General features: G+C 40.5%; 1 protein-coding gene across 8 annotated transcripts in view; it reads left to right on the top strand.

Annotated features, from left to right (window-relative positions):
* LOC140701212 (uncharacterized) overlaps positions 1–16,963 on the top strand; it is a 40,826-nt gene that overhangs the window by 13,939 nt on the left and 9,924 nt on the right. The window contains exon 1 of one of the 8 annotated variants that reach the window (XR_012080170.1): positions 976–1,248. The exons of 3 other annotated variants lie outside the window; for them this stretch is intronic. The gene's annotated coding sequence lies outside the window, so the exon portion shown is untranslated. Of the gene's footprint in view, positions 1–975; positions 1,281–7,984; positions 8,249–16,963 lie in introns of those variants that run through there. 4 more of the 8 variants (XR_012080172.1, XR_012080171.1, XR_012080168.1 and 1 more) reach the window with 4 other exon arrangements.

Here is a 16,963-nt window from a genome sequence, read left to right as displayed (position 1 = left end):
GGGTTAAGGAATTGGTCCGTTTAGCGGCTAGTAAATGCTGTAGCAGGATTCAAGCAGGGCCTTGTCAGACTTCAAGGGCATGTTCTCTCTACTAATTCCGGTACCTCCCCGTTGTACCTGAAATGGTGAAGTGAGTCAGTTTCGGAGCCTTTCAGAGAAAGTACGCTTTAAGTGCCTCAGGACTGTTGCACAAAGCTCAGTGTTCTTTGGTGGTTCGGAAGCACCGCAGTGCTTTTTGCTCCACAGATGTAAGGTCTTACTCTTTTGACGATGGTGTGGTTGTAAATGACGTACAGGTGCAAAACCACACTTAGCAGCTTCTGAAGGGAAACTCTCCAGTTCTCCCTTGATCCGCTTTCTTCCACGGGATGTAACTGTGCTGCAGCGTAGGCCTGAGCTTTCCGTATGGAGTGAGGGTTTGATATCCAAATTTAACATAAAACAGCCAGATGGAGAAAATCGAAGATGACAATATATTTTCGGGTTTCATTAGACAAGATATACTATCTGTTAATGGCCCATAAAGCAAATGAAATTGAGTACAGAACATTGCATTTCTTACTTTCTACTGAGAGATGTCTTCCAACATAAGATTCTCTGCTTTGGAACTTCAGCTCTGCCACTAGGGCGCCTGTCATTGTGTTGGTGTGATTGCATTTACACAGTGCATGTAATCTGGGCTTCCTTAGCCCCAAACACTCCAGTGCAGAATCATAGGCTGCAGCCATCACTTAGTTATACAAATACTTCTAAAACTATATGATACCAAAAGAAAATAAATAAAAATAAAGAGAGAGAGGGAGATTGCCTTTATCAAAGTTCCTTTGGATTTTAACTGCAAAGTGTTGTTGAGCAGCTCTGGTTTCCTTTGGCTATGAATATATACATTTCTTTGCATGTAACTTGGATTTTAGGCTTGAACACCAAGCTCTTGTTTTCCATGAGCCACAAAAATCATAGCCAAATGACACACCTATGAAACATTTTATTCTTTTTATCTGAGACAGAATCCTTGAATTTGGGACTTGAGCTGTGATTTTGCTGTTTGCTCTTCCCACCCCTCTTGTCACCTCACTCCTTTTTCCCACATGGCCTCCAAGAGTTCATGGTCTCAAAGGAGCAGGTGGACAAATACCAGTTGGTCGCCAAGAAGTGCTGCTGTAGACGGAGCCCAGCCAAGAGCTAAAGGACATCATCAGGGAGGACTTCCTGGAAGAAATTGGCTCTACATTCAGTTCTGAGGACAGAGTAAGAGTCAGCCATGAGAAGGAATCAAGAGGGTGACTCAGGAGGCAGGAGCAGCCCGGGTAGAGGCCTGGAGGCTTGTGGGGTGGGGACTCGGGGAGACTGCCCTGTGTGGTCCAGGGTGGTGGGTGACCCTGCTTTGAAGGACACTGGAGAGGGCCTAGGGGTGGAGGGCTTTGGAGGAGCTTGGTTTTTACTAGAACTGACACAGAGGAGGCAGTGAATGGTGTCAGCAGGAAGTGACCCTTAGGAGAGCAGCTCTACCTGTCCTTTTGAGTCCCACCCCTTCATTCTTTTATTCATAACACACGCAATTCTGAGTGCCTAGGGGAGAGGGGGTGGACCCACAGTAGTAAGCAAAATGTACTTGCTTCTTGAGAGCTTAGCAGTGTCAGAAGTTGACGTAGATTAAAATGTTCTATTAACACAGCAGGGCACCTAATCCAAAGTGCGGAGGTTGGAGGGAAGGAAGGCTTCCTTGACAAACAGTCAAAATGAGCCTGGAGGCTAGTGGGAAGTAGCAGCAGGTCACAGGGCCCCTGAGGTAACTGGGGACCTGGTACTGAGGTGAGGATAGGCAAGCAGGGTCGGGGGTGGGGCTAGAACTCTACCAGGGAGACTCTGAAGGGTTTGAAGTGGGGGAGATGTAATCAAATTTGTGCTTTGGGAAGGCTGCCTTGGCTGTGTGTGTGTGTGTGTGTGTGTAGCAGGGAAGAGGGGGAGGATGTCACCAACTGGGAGGGCCATTAGAAGACCATTCACAGGCTCGGAGGTCACCAGTGGGAGAGGGGCGTCGGGGCTGCTTGGGGACCGCAGGGGCAGTGTGGATGCCGGATTTCCTTATGGGGAGGGCTTGTTAGCGGGGTCGCTCTAGCGACACCTTGTGGCTGGAAGTAAACAGATGGAGGCCGCCAGGTGGACTTACCTCTTCTCTCCTTCCCTGCCTTGTATGATGATCTTAGCTCTGCCAACATATGGAAAAGAAGAGCTAAGTTCCAGAGTAGCCCAGGACTTTGCTGAGCTCGTTCAAGTGAGATTTGATAGGATTTAGTCTTGTGTTGAGATCTGTAGGTTAACTTAGCTAGAAACGTCCCGTCATTTGGATTTCCATAGGGGTATTAATTCTTGATAAAGATTGCTTTCTTGGTGAGAGGAAATTTAATACAACTGATGTCTTTCTCAAAAAAAAAAATCTTATCTTTTAAGAAATTTAATATTCAAAATAATAGGAATATTTTAAAATGATAAACTAAGGCTTTCGTGTAGTTTCTTCGGTTTCTGAGTTGATGTGTAGGTAGACCCTTTGCATTACATAATAGCACATCTTTGTCAGTATTTAAAGAGCTGTTAGTGAGCGCCCTAGACCCCACTTTTGAAAGCATCATTAAAGCTTGCTCTGAAATAGTGAAGTCATATAGGTCTTTTTTGCAGAAGCCAGATATTTGGTTTATAATCTGCAGCATAGCTCCCTTTATAAAATAATAATAGGTTCAAAATTAAGAAAGTGGAAAATAATTGATTTTTTAAAAAACTGAAACATAAACTTTCTTGTGCTAATGTTGCAACTGGAAATTTCGAAAAGAAAAATCCCACTGTAATATCATCTACGTGAAATACATATATGTCTGTCACGTTTGAATAGTAACTGCACAGTGGTTTTTGAAGTCAGGATCATTCCAGCTCAGATACTGGCAGTGATGTTTGCTGGTTTTCAATGGAAGAACCTAAATTTGCTTTCTTAGCTTTATTCTTTTCTTTTTCTTTTTCTTTTCTTTTCTTTTCTTTTCTTTTCTTTTCTTTTCTTTTCTTTTCTTTTCTTTCCTTTTCTCTCTCTCTTTTTTTTTTTTTGGGTAGTGCGAGGGTTGAGTAGTGCTGTGCCAGCATGATTTGGGGGCAATTTGGGGGCAGATGTCGTGCAGCAGCAGTGAGATATTTCCATGCCTTTTACTTTCCGGACATCACCAGGGAACATGTGTGGTTTGTGCCTGCAGGATGCGATGCTGCAGGACTCCCTGGTCCATCAATGTTATGTCTTGGAGCTGCTCCGGTCAGTGAATGATTTTCTGTGGCTTGGAGCTAATGTGGTCTGATGCAGATGATCAGATGTGTAACTAAAGTACTGTTACTTGAAATAAGAGAAAAGCTAGCAAAAATGTCTCTAAAATACAGGATGAGGGAGGAGAATTGGCTGAGCTGCTTGCAGAGGGGAATATTCTCAGGTGACTCCCTCACTGTGTCTCCTGTCACTCTCCCCCACAGCCCTGCACGGCAGTCCTACTGAAGCAACCATGCACTTTCTCAGAAACGCGCTGAATTTCCTTGTGCCTCTGATTGTTCGCTTTTTTTTTTTTTTGAAAGCACATCTTGCCCTTTGCTTAAATGCCGGCCTTGCTAGCCACCACTTACACTCATTCTTCTGGACCTCGTCCATATATAGCTGCTGAATGGATGAACAAAATGTAGTATCTCCATTTAGCGGAACATTATTCAGACATAAGAGTGAATAAAAAAGAAAAAATAAATAAAGGGGAATATGAAAAATCCATCTGCTCTGGGAAGTCCACCCTGACTGCTCAACCCGGCCTTTTCCCTTTGAAACCCCATCCCTTATACCCCTCTCTACTATTTTTGATAGTATTTACCACCTTCTAATAATGTTTAACATTTTCAAAAGAAAAGAGACATGCTGATACCACTTCAACATGGGAAAGCCTTGATAACAGCACGTTAATTGAAAGGAACCAGACACAAACGGCCGCATATTGTTGATTTCAGTGATCTGAAATGCCCAGAATAGGCTCATGCAGTGGCAGAGAGCAGATGATGGTTGCAAGGGGCTGGGTGGAGGAGGGTTGTGGAGTGACTGCTAGTGACAGGGGTGTTCTATTGGGGTGATGAAGTGTTCTGGAAATAGATGGTGGTGAGGGCTGCACAACCGTGAGAGTGCAGAAGACTACTGAGCGCTGTCTCTGGGAGTGCCTGTTGTTGGGGCGGCTTTATTTTGTTCTCATCCTGTAATGTGAAGGGTCATCTTGTGCTGAGATCATTCAACTCCTGTGAGTGGTAAGGCTAAGAGACTTTGCAGAGTCATGTTTCTTTTTTCCCCCTTGCTGAGTGTAGGCAAAAATGGTTTAAGCCTGAGAAAGTGCTCCATCTGCAGAAATGTCTTTCAGTTTTGCCTGGTGTAAAAATCTTGAGAGCTTTTTAATCATTTAGGACAGTCTGTAGGGGGAAACAGCCCGTGAAGCCTGGGTGAGACCTGGAAGAGCCACTCTTCCCTCCCAGACACGGGTGGGGATTTCACCCCCGTTCAGGCAGTGAAGGGCCAAGACCCATGAGTGAAGTTGACAGTCGTGAATATTTATGTGTATCCGCTGCTTCATCTTGGATATTAATTTCTAGCTGAGTCATTTTGTGGCGGTAGACTCTTCCTACATCAGGAATTTATAGTATCTGCTCTTTGAGGTGAAGACCTGACAGACTTGATTATTTAACAGTCTGCCTTGAATTGATATATCAGATTCCTTTGTGAAAAGCAAAACAGCAGAAATACAGACGTCCTTTAATGCCGATGCGACCTGGAGCAGGTTTAGTTTCTGTGCCTCAGTGGCCTTATCTGTGGGTGGGGAAGTTTATAACAGTGCTTCCCTCAGAGGGGCTGGTGAGAGGAGACTGAGAAGCACAAATGGAAGACTTACACGAGATGCTCATGAATGACAAAATTTAGTGCTGTCAGCCTGGTGAGGCCTCAGGGACAGAGATGTCAGAACAGAGCAGCCCTAGCCGGAGTTCGATCCGCATTGGCAGGTTTTATGATCACTATCACCACTGTGGGTTATCAGGTAGTTTTAAGACTTGGTAATATGAATTCATGAATAATGTTACAGACTAGACAACTCAGATCCGGTTTACATAGTTCTCAAGATTTCCTGTGAGAAATGGATATTTTTTCCCCATCTTAAATCTGAGTGGATTCTCTAAAAAAATTCCGTAGTCCTCCATCTTTTTCCTTTAATTCTCCTTTTTTTAAAAAAAAAGTTTTTAAATGGAGTTACTGGGGACTGAACTGAGGGCCTCACGCGTGCTGAGCACATACTATCTCAACTGAGGTATACTCTCACCCATAATTTTTTTAAACTTTACTTTCTTAGTATGCAGAGGTTAGAGGCCTCTAATTCTTTTTTTGGAGACTTGTCTATAAACCTGTAAATCTAAAATTAATGGACAAAATTTGGTTTATTAAAAAAATCATTAGAACTTTCTTCAATCCATTCAAAAGGAAATGCTTATTGAGTTAAAATGTTTCTCCTTTATGGTGATTTCTAATTTTTGGTCTAGCTTAACTTATTAAAAGTAATCCTCATCATCATAATGACCAAGCTTGCTGTGAGTGGACACCTACCAAAAGCTAAACTGTTTTTCTCATGTTTTACTTCAAAGCAGGTATTTGACGATAGGTATAAATGTCTCCTTTTTGCAGCTGAGGGATTGAGAGGTGGGCAGCTTGTCCCAAATCAAACGCAGCTGGCGGTGCCTAGCTCGGTGCTGGAACCCAGGCTGCACAGGATGCATTCTCAATTTCTCCTCTGATCAGCCTCTCGTTGAGTGGTTTCCAGAACACCTGTGAGTCCATAAATGACCGATTTTTGCGATCTCAGCCTGATGAGGCCTTCAGAGGAGAGACACCATTGAGAATGTGAGACAGAGTGGCATAAATTAAAATTGTACATTTTCACAAATGTTGCATTCTCAGGTAATGACTTAAATAGTTTATGTTTTCTTTATTTTAGTGCTATGTAAGCACTAAAAACAAAACGTTAAAAATTATTATAGTGCAAAATAGGAGTGGGCTTTGAAAGTCCAATCATTGCTAATGATGTTGCTTGTTTTTCTCTAGTGGTGTTTTTTGACAGAATAATTTACAGTAACTGAATTTATTTTATGTATGTAGTCTTAGTATGGAGGAAAAGTTTGTCAGTGAATATTGAAAGTAAAATCTTTACTCTTTTCTGTCCTGATGATAAATATGTACGTTGTTTCCATGGCTTAAGTATATTTCCTCATTTGTGAAATTTGAGTGATGCCATTTACCGTGTCTGACTGTGAGAGGTAGTTGCCTTGTATACAAAGCATCCAAGAGCTGCTTAGTAAAAATGTGCTGTCACAATGACAGATAGTTTAGAAGGATCAACTGTGAATACTAAAGAGGGTGGCTTGTTTCTGATGCATATTCAATATGGATATATATGAATATGGCTTAAAGTAACAAGGATTCAGGGTTTTGTGTGTGTGTGTGCGTGCAGTATGAAGTTTTAATGAAATCTGTATCATTCTATTGAGACAGGGACTAGTTAAATTGACTTAAGCAGACGACCTTGAAGATTATTTACACAGAATGTGTATTGTTACAACTCAGTGTACATGCTGCCGTGTAACTATACACTCAGACATTTAAATTCGTAGGAATCTGACCAGAAGCATTAAGTTTAGAAAAATCCACATTGATCATTTTCAGGGAATAAGCTTCTCTCTTTTGTGATTAAAGAAAATTTTGATTTATTTTTCTGCACTCTTAATAGGTTTTAAAATATCAAAACATTGATTTGACATGTCAGCTTTTTTAATAGAAAAAAGCTCATGCTGTTTTAATATGTAAATAAATGTTTTTGTATTTCAATACACTTCTATGACTTCCTGGCTCTTTGAGAAGTATTTTGCAAGATACTTAGATTACCTACTGTTGGAAAAAATACAGACATGACATTTATGAATATAGGGCTAATACAGGTCTGTTGGTTTTTGCTACAGTGCAAGACATGAGGACTAGGAGAGCTTTGCTGCTGATGGCCAGGAGGACAGATCCCAGATCTCAGTCTCCCCTCCTGTAAAATGAAGTGGCTGGACTGGATTCTTTCCTCTTCAAAGATGAGTTTCCATGAGCCTGTGTCTTTTGTATATATTCAGGAGTATTAGCAATATCTGATTAAGTACTGAATACCCCTCCCTTTCCTGAAGCGAAGTGCAGTATGTGCTACATAAGCATTTAGTTATCTGATTCTTGTTTCTGATAAACAGACAATTTTTGTGTTGCATCTTTCCAGGCAACCTGGAAGGCCTTTTAAGCCATAGGTGGCGCTGTTGCACTTTCTTACAGTCTTAACTTTCCTGTTTGTAAAGGAAGTCTTAAACAACGTTATTTTTTTTTATTCCTTTGCTTAGTGCTTCAGGGTAGCAAATTGTCCATTATGTCTGACTACCTGGAAATATTATTCTGCTTACGTCTTAGTTTTATTCTCTGATCTCGCTGTGAACATTTCAGACTTCCTGTGCAAACAGTGGCAACATCGGACTTTTCTTTTTTTTTTTTTACATTTTTTATTGATTCATAATCATTTTACAGTGTTGTGTCAAATTCCAGTGTTCAGCACAATTTTTCAGTCATTCATGGACATATACACACTCATTGTCACATTTTTTTCTCTGTGATTTATCATAACATTTTGTGTATATTTCCCTGTGCTATACAGTGCAATCTTGTTTATCTATTCTACAACTTTGAAATACCAGTCTATCCCTTCCCACCCTCTACCCCCTCCCCGGTAACCACAAGTCTGTATTCTCTGTCCATGAGTCTATTTCTGTCCTGTATTTATGCTTTGTTTTTGTTTGTTTGTTTGTTTTGGTTTTTTAGATTCCACACAATAGCGATCTCATATGGTATTTTTCTTTCTCTTTCTGGCTTACTTCACTTAGAATGACATTCTCAAAGAGCATCTATGTTGCTGCAAATGGTGTTATGTTGTCGGTTTTATGGCTGAGTAGTATTCCATTGTATAAACATACCATATCTTCTTTATCCAGTCACCTGTTGTTGGACATTTAGGCTGTTTCCATGTTTTGGCTATTGTAAATAGTGCTGCTATGAACATTGGAGTGCAGGTGTCATCCTGAAGTAGATTTCCTTCTGGATACAAGCACAGGAGTGGGATTCCTGGGCCATATGGTAAGTCTATTCCTAGTCTTTTGAGGAATATCCACACTGTTTTCCACAGTGGCTGCACCAAACTGCATTCCCACCAGCAGTGCAGGAGGGTTCCCCTTTCTCCACAGACTCTCCAGCATTTGTCATTTGTGGATTTTTGAATGACGGCCATTCTGCCTGGTGTGAGGTGATATCTCATTGTAGTTTTGATTTGCATTTCTCTGATAATTAGTGATATTGAGCATTTTTTCATGTGCTTTTTGATCATTTGTATGTCTTTCTTGGAGAATTGCTTGTTTAGGTCTTCTGCCCATTTTTGGATTGGGTTGTTTATTTTTTTCTTATTGAGATGTATGAGCTGCTTATATATTCTGGAGATCAAGCCTTTGTCGGTTACATTTGCAAAAATTTTCTCCCATTCCATAGGTTTTCTTCTTCCGTTACTTCTGGTTTCCTTTGCTCTGCAGAAGCTTGTAAGTTTCATTAGGTCCCATTTGTTTATTCTTGCTTTAATTTCTTCTAGGAGAAAATTTTTGAAATGTATGTCAGATAATGTTTTGCCTATGTATTCCTCTAGGAGTTTCATTGTATCTTTTCTTATGTTAAAGTCTTTAATCCATTTTGAGTTGATTTTTGTATATGGTGTAAGGGAGTGTTCTAGCTTCATTGTTTTACATGCTGCTGTCCAGGTTTCCCAACACCATTTGCTGAAGAGACTGTCTTTATTCCATTGTATATTCTTGCCTCCTTTGTCGAGATGTGTTGACCAAAAGTTTGTGGGTTCATTTCTGGGCTCTCTATTCTGTTCCATTGGTCTATATGTCTGTTTTGGTACCAATACCATGCTGTCTTGATGACTGTAGCTCTATAGTATTGTCTGAAGTCTGGGAGAGTTATTCCTTCAGCCTCTTTCTTTCTCTTCAGTAATTCTTTGGCAATTCTAGGTCTTTGATGATTCCATATAAATTTTATTATGATTTGTTCTAGTTCTGTGAAATATGTCCTGGGTAATTGGATAGGGATTGCATTAAATCTGTAGATTGCCTTGGGCCGTGTGACCATTTTAACAATATTGATTCTTCCAATCCAGGAGCATGGAATATCTTTCCATTTTTTAAAGTCTTCTTTAATTTCCTTCATCAGTGGTTTATAGTTTTCTGTGTATAATTCTTTCACCTCCTTGGTTAGATTTATTCCCAGATATTTTATTACTTTGGGTGCTATTTTAAAGGGGAGTGTTTCTTTACTTTCTTTTTCAGTTGATTTATCGTTAGTGTAAAGAAAGGCAACTGGTTTTTGAACGTTAATTGTGTAACCTGCTACCTTGCTGAATTCTTCAATCAGCTCTAGAAACTTTTGTGTGGACCTTTTAGGGTTTTCTATATATAGTAACATGTCATCAGCATATAATGACACTTTTAACTCTTCTTTTCCAATTTGGATCCCTTTTATTTCTTTCTCTTGCCTGACTACTGTGGCTAGGACTTCCAGGACTATTTTGAATAGGAGTGGTGATAGTGGGCATCCTTGTCTTGTCCCAGATTTTAGTGGGAAGCTTTTGAGATTTTCACCGTTGAGTACTATGCTGGCTGTAGGTTTGTCATATATAGCTTTTATTATGTTGAGATATGTTCCCTCTATACCCACTTTGGCGAGAGTTTTTATCATAAATGGATGTTGAATTTTATAAAATGCTTTTTCTGCATCGATTGAGATGATCATGTGGTTTTTGTCCTTTCTCTTGTTGATGTGATGTATTACATTGATTGATTTGCGTATGTTGAACCAGCCTTGTGTCCCTGCGATGAACCTCACTTGGTCATGATGTATAATCTTTTTTATGTGTTGTTGAATTCTATTTGCTAAAATTTTGGTGAGGATTTTGGCGTTTATGTTCATCAGTGACATTGGCCTATAATTCTCTTTTTTTTTGTAGTGTCTTTGCCTGGTTTTGTATCAGGGTGATGGTGGCTTCATAGAATGAGTTTGGGAGAATTCCCTCCTTTTCAATCATCTGGAAGAGTTTGAGAAGGGCTGGTGTGAGTTCTTCTTTTATGTTTGGTAGAATTCCCTGGTGAAGCCATCCGGTCCTGGACTTTTATTTGTAGGGAGGTTTTTAATTGCTATTTCTATTTCCTTTCTAGTGATCGGATTGTTTAAGTGTTCAGTTTCTTCTTGATTCAGTTTTGGTGGACAGTATGTTTCCAGAAATTTGTCCATCTCCTCTAGGTTATCCAGTTTGGTTCCATATACTTTTTCATAATATTTTCATATGATATTCTATATTTCTATTTTGTTTGTTGTAATTTCTCCATTTTCCTTTCTTATTTTGCTAATTTGTGCTCTCTCTTTTTTCTTCTTTGTGAGTTTGGCCAGAGGTTTGTGGACTTTATTTACTTTTCCAAAAAAACAGCTTTTGATTCTGTTGATTTTTCCTATGGTCTTGTTAATCTCCATTGTATTTAATTCCTCTCTGATCTTTATTATTTCCTTCCTTCTGCTGCTTTTTGGGGCTTTTTGTTCTTTTTCTAATTCATTCAGGTGTTGGGTTAACTTGTTTATTTGAGATTGTTCTTTTTTGAGGAAGGCCTGTATTGGTATAAGCTTCCCTCTTAGCACTGCCTTTGCTGTCCCATAGGTTTTGAGTGGTTGTGCTTTCATTATCATTTTTCTCAAGGCATTTTTTAATTTCAGCTTTGATTTCCTCATTGATCCATTTTTTTTTCAATAACATATTGTTTAATGTCCATGCTTTTCTTTTTTTCTCTTTTGTTTCTCTGTTGTTGATTTCCAGTTTCATGGCATTGTGGTCAGTAAAGATGCTTGAGATAATTTCTATCTTCTTAATATTGTTGAGGTTTCTTTTGTGCCCAAGTACATGATTGATCCTGGAAAATGTTCCATGTGCACTTGAAAAGAATGTATATTCTATTTTTGGGGGGTGTAAAGCTCTGAAAATATCCACCAAATCTAGTTTTTCTATTGTAGTATTTAATTTCTCTGTTGCCTTGTTTATTTTCTGTCTGGAAGATCTGTCTAGTGATGTTAATGCAGTGTTAAAATCTCCAACTATGATTGTATCCCCATCAATATCCCCCTTTATCTCTGTTAGTAATTCTTGTATGTACTTAGGTGCTCCTATATTGGGTGCATATATATTAACGAGTGTAATGTCTTCATCTTGTATCACTCCTTTAATCATTATAAAATGTCCCTCTTTATCTTTATTTATGGCCTTTGTTTTAAAGTCTATTTTGTCTGAAATCAGTACTGCAACACCTGCTTTTTTGGCTTTTCCATTTGCATGGAATATCCTTTTCCATCCTTTCACTCTCAATCTATATGTGTCCTCCCTAAAGTGGGTCTCTTTTATGCAGCATATTGAAGGTTCTTGCTTTATTATCCACTCTGCCACTCTATGTCTTTTGACTGGAGCATTTAGTCCATTAACATTTACAGTAATTAATGATAGATGTGTGTTTATTGCCATTTTGAACTTATCTTTGCAGTTGAATTGATATATCCTCTTTGTTCCTTTCTTCTTCCTTTTGTGGTTTGGTAATTTTCCTTTCTATTATCATGGATTTTATTTAATTTTTGTGACTCCCTTGTAAATTTTTGACTTGTGGTTACCCTTTTTTGTAAATCTATTAACCTATACCCGGTTTTATTAAACTGATAATAACATGATCTCAAACCCATCCTTCTGTTAAAAAAATTTAAAAAAGAAAGAAAAAAAGATTCTATATTTCCCTGCCTCCCTCTCCCACTCTCAGTGATTTGTATGTCTTCTTTTATAATTTCGTGTTTTCTTTATTTGTAATTCATGGGTTATCACCTTTCCAGCTGTACGTTTCTCATTTCTGTAGCATCCTGCTGCTTTTCAATTTAGAATAGCCATTTCAATATTTCTTTTAGCATGGGTTTAGTGTTGCTAAACTCCTGCAGCTTTTTTTTTTTTTTGTCTGTGAAACTCTTTATTTCTCCTTCTATCCTAAAGGGTAGCCTTGCTGGATAAAGTATCATAGGCTGCATCTTTTTTTTCATTCAGGGCTTTGAATATATCTTGCCACTCCCTTCTGGCCTGTAGTGTTTGTGTAGAGAAATCAGCTGAGAGCCTTATGGGGGTTCCCTTGTAATTCACTCTTTGCTTTGCTCTTGCTGCCTTTATAATCATTTCTTTATCCTTGACTCTGGCCATCTTGATTATGATATGTCTTGGTGTGGGTGTATTTGGGTTCTTCCTGTTTGGGACCCTCTGAGCTTCCTGTACTTGGATATCTGATTCCTTCTTTAAGTTTGGGAAGTTTTCAGTCATGATTTCTTCAAAAACCTTTTCAATCCCCTTTGATCCTTCTTCCCCTTCTGGGACCCCTATTATGCGAAGATTGGGATGCTTTATATTATCCCATAGGTCCCTTATGCTATTATCATTATTTTTTATTTGCTTATCTTGTAGTTCTTCTGAATGGGTGCTTTCTGTTGCCCTGTCTTCTAGATCACTAATTCGTTCCTCTGCATTAACTAGTCGGCTTTGCACAGCTGTTAGATCATTCCTCATCTCTGTCAATGAGTTTTCCCATTTTGCTTGGCTCTTCTTTATAGCTTCAATTTCATCTTTGACATATTTTATTTCTCTAAGCACTATCTCTTTTAATTCCTTCAGCAATTTGACCACTCCTTTTTTGAAATCTTGATCTAGTTGGCTATTTAAGTCTATTTCATTGAGCTTTCTTTCAGGGGATTCCTCTTGTTCTTTTAATTGGGAAAGGTTTCTCTGCTTCTTCATCTTGCTCATACCTCTCTGGCATTGTGGTTTATGGAGTATCAGTTCTCTATTTTGGATCTTAAGAATTTTATCTATCTAATGCCTATTTAGGAATAGAACTTAGAAAAAAAAGAAAAAAGAAAATAAAAAAAAAAGAGAAAAAAATAAGAGAGAGAGAGAAAGATTTTTAAAAGAAGGGAGAAAGAGGGTTTGAAAACATTGTATAATGAATAATAGAAGAGCGGGTTGAAGTAGAGTATTAATCGGGTGGAGACGTCCTTTTAAAACCTTTAAAAAATAAAAAAGGGGGGTGGGGAGATGAATATATGTGTTTGAAGCCTGTGTCTAATCAATAACAGGACATCAAAATCCAAGAGAAATAGAAATGAATTAAGAAGTAAAAATTAAGAGAGTAATTGAAAATAGAACAGGTAAAAACAGATTAAAAACAAAACAAAAACAAAAACCAAAAACCAAAAAACAAAAAACAAAACAAAACAAACAAAAAAAAAGGGTTGTTGTCGTTGTTCTCCTGGAGTCTGTGTGCTTTTAATGTGAAGTCCTTCTGTCTTCGTCCTGTTTTGGAAGCTCAGCTTGTTTTCATAGGCCCTCCGTTGGCGCCCTCTTCTGTGCTGCTCCCAGCACTTGTCGGCAAGCAGATCGCGCCTCCTCCTAACACGGGGTCAGATGCAGCTCTCTTTTGCTGCGGGCGGGCGGGTCACTGCCCCTCCGGATGCCGCAGTCAGATGTTGCAGACTGGACAGGCATGATGGCGGGTCGTGCCCCCTCCCAGCACCTCGGTCAGGGGTTGTGTTCCTGCCCGACAGGCGGGGGGCCGCTCTCCCCCTGCCTGCGCCGCCGGTAGCTCCGCTGCTCTGTGCGGCTGCGTGCTCTGCGCCGGCGCTCCGCCCTGGCCGGCGCTCCGAACATCGGACTTCTCTTGCAGTGTTAGAAACCAGTGAGCCGGGATTTTATAAAAGAGCTAGAAGAGGCCTCTGGAGCACCTTAAAGCTGAAAAGTGTACTGAGTTCCCTAAGTATTATCCCCACCGCTGTGTGTCAATGGGTGGTAGGAGATTTGGTACATATACGAAGGGGTGTAGTGTTTTGACTTGGGTTTGCGTGCACGCGCTGCCACTGAGCTAAGTGATCCTGAGTCAGTTCGTTCGGAGTTTTTCCCTCGTCTGTGAGATGGGGACACTCATTTCTGCTTTGTAGAATTGTGAGAATAAGAAATTATGTAAAGTGTTTAGCACAGTGTGTATGTCAAGAGGGCTCATAAACTTAACTGCTGTTTGGTGTGAAGCCATCATTTGATAGTCTTTGGCAATTACTGAGAAACAGGAAAATAAGGAAAGCTGGCTTTATGATGAAAGATATTTGAGGAAGTTCCATAGTTCCTAAACACATAATTTAGCATCAGCAGAGTCAGGACCGTTACACAGTCGCCCTGAACCAATGTTAAGCCACAGAATTTTTTGTTACTTCATATATGTTGGGGCTTAAGGGGACCCAATACTTATACACATGTTGTGTCCAGCAGCCAACTGAGAGATGACAAAGAAGAACAGGCAGGCGATAAATGTCTCCTTTATTACTGATGAAGCCACATTCTCCATGAAATTCAGGGCTGTGGGAGAGTGAGTGTCATGACACTATGTCCCAGAATTAGAGACTCACGCAGTCCCAGGTAACTCTGGGCCACAGCGAGCATTCCCTTGAGAGGATCTGGCCCATAATGCACAGGAGTGTCTTGCCATGGAGCTGAGCATCCCAGCTGCTTCCTATTGGTGGCCAACACTGGAGGGAAAGGAAAGGTTTCATATGCCCTGCTTGTCTCCCCGGACTCACACCTCAATCTGTTAGTGTGAGGAGGTCTAGCCGTGGGCCAGTGGTCAGGGGTGTGAAGGGAGAAGCAGTCTCCCATGGACCAGAGGAGTGGGGAGGAGGGATCCCCTCCCTCAGTTTAAACAGGTGGTGGCTTGAAAGAGAAGGGTGCTCCTCAAGAGTTTATAAGAGGGGAAATAAGGATTTCCTTTGGGACTCAGACTAGCCATGAAACACAGAAGATGATTAGATGGGAGACTTGTAAATCACTTTCTTATTAAATTGACATTTGTTGGGCACCAAAAATATGCTACATTCTTTTCTGAGAGTTTTACAGAAATGAATCCTTCAATCTTCACAACAAGTGAGTAAGAAAGATTTGATTGTTATCCCAGGTTTACAGTGTGGAAATTGAGGCACACAGAGGGTAAGTAATTTGGCCAAGGTAACAGAGCTAGTAAGTGGCAGAGCTGGGGTTTAAACCCTGGCTATCTGGTTTCCAGGCTCCCAGGGATGAGCTTTGGGAGTTTAGAGGTATCTGCATCCCTGGATCTCTGTACCTCTGCATCAGTTAGACCAGAAAGGACAGGGAAAGGGGAGTTATACAGGGGCTCACAGTCGTGTCTCAGCCACTGCCCATGAAGTGTGCCCCGTGATTGGCGTTAATTGTTTTTCAGGCAGTAGATCTGTTCTTATAACAGAAATTTAGTCCATTGAGTTAATCTAGAAACTCTTCCTGCTCTGCTTCTGTCCAAGCTTGCCATGTGACTGCCTGCCCGAGATTGGGCCATGGAGGAGAATCTGTACTCATGGTTGAACTCTGATATTTCAATCTCTTTTGTAGTTTCACATCTCCTGTTACATTAATAAATTGAATTTCTGGTTTTCTTGCATCAGTGTGTCATAAGTTTAGTTAATGTGAAACCAGTCCATGGGAGCCCAGGGGTGCTGACGGTATAATTTCTGAGCATGTGGCATTTCTACCCGTGCAGATGTGGCTGGACGATATCCACCTTCCTCACTGATTTCTCCCAGCAGCAGGGTCCTCTCCCACCCCCGGATGTGAGGATGGGATCTCTCTGAGTAGGTCAGTCAGAGGCCGAGTCCACCAATCAGATGAAGTACCTGGAAGTGGGTTTAATAGAAGAAAAGGGCTTCCAGGTATTCCGATGGGCTGTTCGAGTCCGTTTGGTGAAAAGCTGTCCACTGTCTGTGGTTTAGCTGCTTCTTTGCTGTTTAAAACTCTGTATTACATGAAGGGATTTTAAAAAGCAGAAAGGTGTGATTTCAGGTGGTACATCCGCACCGGTGACTAGTGCTGGATGACCGCCTTTGTGAGGAATAGACGGAGTCTTACAAACTTCATAAAACAGCTTTAAAAGCTCTGCATATGGGGTGCACTTCGTACGGGGTCCAGTTCATGACTGGTCGCGCTGAGAGGGCACGTAACTGATGATGGCAGAAAGGACACGGAGGCATCAAAAAGGTCTCAGTCATGTTCCGTGTTTAGAGGATGGAGCACAGTGTAATATATTTGAGCTGGTTTTTCACTGAACACTTTAGAGTATTTTCTAGGACTCCCCAATCCCCCAAGGTTCCATGCAGCTGGGTGTCCCCTCAGTGCAGCTCTGTCAGCGCTTTCCCTGGGCTGATGTGGTGTCACGGGAAGCAGGACGGTCAGCGTCCCCGGCTCCTCTGAGCTCCGTCTCCTCATCCGCAGAGCCTGGTTTCTCATCCGTGTCTACTTAGTAGGGTTGCTGAGAATCACACGTGATGCTTGTCAGGTGTGATTTGTGGTTGTCTCTGTGATTGGCGTTTAGTCAATATTTGATAGAAACACTTGTTTTTTATTATAATTGTGGCTCCTAGATTGCAGTGGTTTTTAGTCTGCATTTATGTTTTTATATAAATTTATTCTTATTTTTAAATAAACACTTGTATTTATTTATTTTCATGAAGGTACTGGGGATTGAAGCCAGGAACATATGCATGCTCAACAGGTCCTCTACAACGGAGTAATACCCACCCTCCTTGTCTGCACTTTAAAATAAATATTTCAATACACAAAATATTTCTTAAACACCATCATGGGTCCTATTTTCTGCATAGACAATTGAATACATATGCCATCTCAATACGAAT

The sequence above is a fragment of the Vicugna pacos genome, chromosome 14, assembly GCF_048564905.1.
Source record: "Vicugna pacos chromosome 14, VicPac4, whole genome shotgun sequence".
Taxonomy (NCBI): domain Eukaryota; kingdom Metazoa; phylum Chordata; class Mammalia; order Artiodactyla; family Camelidae; genus Vicugna; species Vicugna pacos.
This window is presented reverse-complemented; position numbering and strand designations above follow the sequence as displayed.